Raw genomic sequence first — 5533 nt, 5'->3', positions numbered from 1 at the left:
CCCTGTAAATATATAATTAAGTCAAAAAGAGTGATTTTCCTATGAAAACGTTCATTTCAAGTATTCTGGGACTTAGACATATCCTTCATCTACGATGTTCCATTGCGTACTTAGGATGCAGGCGTCTGTCCCTGAATAGGCGTTCCAGTTCAGCAACAGCTTCATGCAGGAGGTGGGAGACATTGTCTTTCAGTCATGTTCTTTTAGTCAGAGTCCTGCTCTGGGTCGACGGGGCATCGTCTCACAGAGCTGGGTTTCCTGATTAGCTTAGCCAGCCGCTTCCTCTCAGCTGCAGATAAGCTGATGCCACAACAGAGTCAAAGGTCATCAGGAGAGTCTCCTGCTTCCCAAAATACCTCAGCCTCCTCAGCGGGTAGAGTCTGCTCTGATCCTTCCTGAAAAGATCATAACTTTGTCACAAATATCTCAAAATTTCACCTTATCCATTGTGGCTGGTCCTGTCATTGAGTCATACATTTAGAAGAGCTGAAAGGTTTCTTAAAACCTTGTTTCTGCTCCAAATTTAGTCTTTGTTGGTAATGTAGTCCAACAGTGCATCGAAAGGAATTCTGGTGTTTGAAAATTCATTGAAATAAACAATCCAAACAAAGGTTAAATTGTGTTTTTATTACACCATCCTATGGCTAAAGAAACATTTCTAAAATAATTACGGCTCAAAATTATTCACACTTCTGATTAATACTAGATTTAAATTGGTATTTTATTGTTACCACATATTTTTCTGATAGGAATATAAAATGTTGCTTTTACAACATTTGAAATGTATTATTGAAATGCTGTTGAAAACAGAAAATGCAGATTAGATTTTTATTAAGGAATTCCTTTTGTCATTTGAAACAAACTGCTTTTTGAATGAAAATAAGTATGCAAGGGGTATGAATACTATTACGTCAAATTATTTATGAAAAAAATATTTTTCTCAAAAACGTAAGATATACAACATATAGACATTTGTAATACTTATGTGTCAGAGAAAGCCTAGTAATATATGAAGTCCAGTGGTCTGAGGGAAAATAAAGTTATTGTTTGATAATATGAAAAAGTGAAAGCTAAATTTGACTGATTAGACTTTTTACTAAACATGAATGAATGTTATCAGTATTTGTTTCAATATCTAACACTGACAGTCCTAACTATAATTATATAGTTTTGTCTCTGACAATTGAATAAAATTGCCAATTTTACCTACACTCCTCACCAGTAGGTGGCGGCGATGCACACCAGAAGCTTTTTTTTTCTTCTTTTCGCCAACCCGCAAAAACCGCAAGAGGAAGAAGAAACTGAATAGTAGGATTTCCTGTTTCTCCATCTTAGGTCATGCGGGGACAACGCGTCCCGCTTTTCATGGTTTGGTGATATTTCTGGTAAGAAAACAGTAAATATTCTCATAGTTTGTTGAAATATGTTTGTACCTTCGCAATAAAGTGTTGAGCAGGCAGTATTTTAACAGGATGGTGTGTTTCAGAAAGGGATGGTGAAGAAGAGCTGAGTGCGGCGCAGAGCGGCCATTTCCTGCTGAGGATCAGTTGTGGGATCGTCTGTGAACTCCAGCGTCCTGGTGAGCTGAAATATTGCTGTTGAATTAAAACTTTGATGAAATAATGCATAAAGTTCTTCAACACGCTTTAAATAACTGCTTTTGTCTAAATCAGCTCTTTGGATGTTGCTTGTACAGGTCAGAGGCCACTGCTATGTTTCTGTTATTTTATGACATTTATTTAGTGCTTTTTCAGTTTTAATTATTAGTTTTTCTTATTCTGTAAGCTTTCAACATTTTGTCTCTGGTTACCAAACTTTAGCCGATGTCTCTAATCTGTTTGTTGAACAAAAGTAGAAAGTACAATACTGCACGGTAAGAAGCCCAGCTATTGTCCTGAGAGGATATCTGGGACCAACTAAACATCCTAATAGATGAGTTATAGAATCACATTGTATTTTACAATGATTTGTAGCTTTTTAACTTTGTTCATTTTGTGGTTCCTGCCTCTTTTAGCTGGGCCCACAAGTTGACCTCACCACCAGTTCACCCATCTCTCTGGTTGTGAAGAGGAGCGGTCTCCATTAGAAGAAATGGAGCATCGAGGCAAAACGCTGGAGGCTGATTTCAACCCCAAAGTCCTGCTGCATAGATTAGGTTTGTATGTTTTCTTATCAGTAATGGTTTAGGAGCAGCTTTATGAGGCTTATCTTCTTAAAAGAAGGTTGAGAAACGGTTTGTCTCTGTGTTAGCAGATTCGCTTTCTATCTGATGGAAGAGTGACTGAATCCCAACGCAAATAAACGTATCAAACCTGATTCATCATTGAAATATTCAACTTTTCTGCTGCTCTTGGTTCAGTGGAGCTCTGGTTCCTAAAGCCATTGAAGATTATGTTCAGGTCTTTGGCTTTCATTTTCTGGTTGGCTCTCCTCACCTAGGGTTGAAGTCGGTTATCTTGCTGATCTTCACCCAGTTTGAACAAACTGATCAAAGGATGGTTATAGTGAGACTCTCTTCCCCATCAGCTCTGAAACTGTGTATAGAGGCACTTTGGTCTGGAAAGTCTGCATTCAATCACAACGTAAAGAACTGAGCTCTGCTCTTAAAACATTACAAAGAATTCCTCTAAGATGAACCTTAGAGGAATTTTTTTGACAAGCAGTTTCAAGTGTTTTTGAAAGTAATCATTTCCCTTCTCCATTGCTTGTGGGTTGAGAATGTTGAATCTAGCAAGGATGTTCATCTCTGGGAATCTCCTCTGAAGGTGGACATGGTCCAAGTTTGGATTCATTACCTTGTGAAAATAATTTATTTTTTTTAAAGCTGGATAAAACACAGGCTATTTGTTTAATTTTATAGTTTTTTCCAAGTTTGTGACTGGAAACACAGATTCCGCTGAAAAGTTGAGATGGCCATTTTGTATCATTCACCTCCTTAAATGCGAAGGACAGAGATTCAGAGAGTGAAAATTTAGAAAATTATACTGCAAATAACTTTTGATATGATCTTAAAACATGGATAAATGCAAGGCCGGTAATTTGTGTAGCCCATTTTGCAATAGTTTGTCTTGAACAGTAGAACAGTGCTTTCAGTACGGCTGTGTGATTTCTACCGTTTTTGCCTGTCATCACAGCAGCACCATCTGTCCCCAAATCAAAAATCCAGTTTGTTGGTATGACTTCGACTGATCACCTCGCGGTTGACTTCTACAATTTTATCTGCTTTCCCATCATTTAGTGTCACGAAACTGACAGATTTTTTTTTTTTATCAAGCATAAAGTTTCATTTATATTCCCAGCAATATAAATACTTGCCTAATAATATTTATATTCTGCCTGATTAAGGACACATCTGTAATTCGTCCCCCTGCGGACCAATGGCAGTAGAGAGTCGGATGACCTCTAGAATCGGTTTTTCCACATCTCTAGCTGGTGTCTCCAGCATCTCATCCTCAGTTTTGTGGGATCTACAATTGGCCCTCATGTCAATATAATTCTTATTAAGTACTGGCTCAAAGGCTTCCTTGCAAGCCTAGAACATGAAAAACATTAGAGATGTTACATTGAATTATTCGGTGATTATTCATTTTAGTCAGTATAAGATATTTGTATTATTTAGTCTTTACTTTTGCTTTTGTGTGCTGCCATCTCAGTGCTTGATCGATGATGGAGAGAGCCAAGATGTGTGTTCAGCACATCTTGCCTGTATGTCGTAAAAGGAGCTTCAATGAAGGCCCCAAATGAAGCTACTTGTATTTGTCGCTGACAGTGATTGTGACACATACTATAAAACATGCCTGATATTAAGCTGCATAAAAATGAAATGCAACCAATAGCTTAAATAGCCTATATCAATATCATTTCCAAATTGATGGGATTGGTAAAAGTGGAATATAATGGAATTTTTTTTAAGCCGTCAGTCAAAATGATGGAAAGCCAAACAGACTTGAGTGACCTCTGACCTCTGGCAGTATTGCCTGTTTTCCCTGTGATGAATATATTTTGAAAGACAGGTTTGTTTGCAGAAATTTCACAATCCATTTTATTTTTATGTTTTGTTTTATGAAGATTTTAAAAAAATGTTCAGTGTCAGTGTTAATTTTTCTGCTATTCAAAAAACTTTATGCTTTTCAAAAAAAAAAGGTTATCATTTATTGTACATGTCAAATAAAGGCCCGTGGGCCACATCTGACCCGCCATAAAGTTTTATGTTGGCCAGAAGGACACATACATAGAACCTTGAATAAAAACCGTTGTATGCTTTAGTAATATTTTATCAATCAATAGAAAGCAGTTTTCAACAGAAAAGGATTAGGGCCACAGTAAAGAAATTCTAAAAAAAAAAATAATAATAATTTTCAGAATTTGTAAGAATTATTCTGACTTTAATATTCTAATATCAAAAGTCAAAAATTGACTATTTTTCTCAAAATTTTGACTTTTGATCTCAGAAGATTAAAGCCAGAATACATTTTTGTTTTTCCACTGGCCACAAAACTGCTAAACTACATCAATGTGAAATAATGTTCAGGTTTATTTAACTGTTAAAAAGGTATCCATCCAATAGAGGCAACTATTTATTCAAATTTTAGAGGTTTATTAATGGATTTTATCAACATGTTTTACCACATCCAGCTCTTTGAGGATATTCATAAATTTGATAGGGCTCAAAATAGAAATGATTTTGATACCCCTAGTTTATTTTAATAATTTCTGGGACAATTAGTTGCCCAGCAAAATGTATTATAGTGACGGATCCGTTTGGGTTTTACATTAAGCTTGCATAAGCCAAACAAGTGGTGTGACTTTTATACCTAACAAATACCGTGGTGCAGTTTTGTCCAAAAATGAGCCACATAGATGGTTTATATAAATACTGCTAGAGGTGAAGCTGCTGCAAGGACTGTGTGATTGTTCGGCGTTCCCAGCCCAGTTCATTGCTTCAAATTTAAACTGGTCTTTGTTATCACTGTTGCTGGGGAAGAGATACTATGAAAAACAGGCTTAAAATGCGGATTTGGGGTGGGGGTGTTGCCTAACAGCGAACAAAATCGCAGTTCAATTTGAAGTTAAAAATTTATGTAGGATGGTTTTTAACTCGAGTAATAATGTGAATATTAAAGCTCCGCGGAGCCTCAAGTGGCCCTCGCAGCTAAGCGCCGCTCAGGCCTATAGCCACCGCGGGGATTCCAGCACCGCCTCTCGCCAGCCACCGCCGACGCTCGTGCACCGTCCTCCATGCGATCCACTTTGATGCCTTCGGCAGCGTTCCCTGGCGATGCACCCAAAATCTGGAGCAGATTGGGCCATGTGGCAAGGAGATACAGCTGTTTGATTAACCTAGGGGGTGTAGTGGAGTCAAATTACAATTAAACTCTATTGGGCTCCTTAGAGGTTCACAAGTGTCACTCCTGAAAAGTCTGGTGTAAATCGGATGATGCGTGTGTGAATAAGAGACGATCGTATGCATATGGCGAGGGACAGCCATTTTTGCCACGCCCCCACGCGTCAGTAGGCATTGACAGAGTTCATC

General features: G+C 37.8%; 2 long non-coding RNA genes across 3 annotated transcripts in view; one reads left to right on the top strand and one right to left on the bottom strand.

Moving 5' to 3' along the window:
* LOC107833802 (uncharacterized) overlaps positions 1-5533 on the bottom strand; it is an 11528-nt gene that overhangs the window by 4017 nt on the left and 1978 nt on the right. The gene's annotated exons all lie outside the window — the stretch shown is intronic.
* Positions 1-5533, top strand: part of LOC103155960 (uncharacterized) — an 8506-nt gene that overhangs the window by 1103 nt on the left and 1870 nt on the right. The window contains exons 1-3 of one of the 2 annotated variants that reach the window (XR_001659565.1): positions 1121-1385; positions 1487-1579; positions 2015-2155. This is a non-coding gene — a long non-coding RNA (uncharacterized LOC103155960). Of the gene's footprint in view, positions 1-1120; positions 1386-1486; positions 1580-2014; positions 2156-5533 lie in introns of those variants that run through there. The other variant, XR_001659566.1, reaches the window with a different exon arrangement.

The sequence above is a fragment of the Poecilia formosa genome, unplaced genomic scaffold (genome assembly GCF_000485575.1).
Source record: "Poecilia formosa unplaced genomic scaffold, Poecilia_formosa-5.1.2 Scaffold457, whole genome shotgun sequence".
Taxonomy (NCBI): domain Eukaryota; kingdom Metazoa; phylum Chordata; class Actinopteri; order Cyprinodontiformes; family Poeciliidae; genus Poecilia; species Poecilia formosa.
This window is presented reverse-complemented; position numbering and strand designations above follow the sequence as displayed.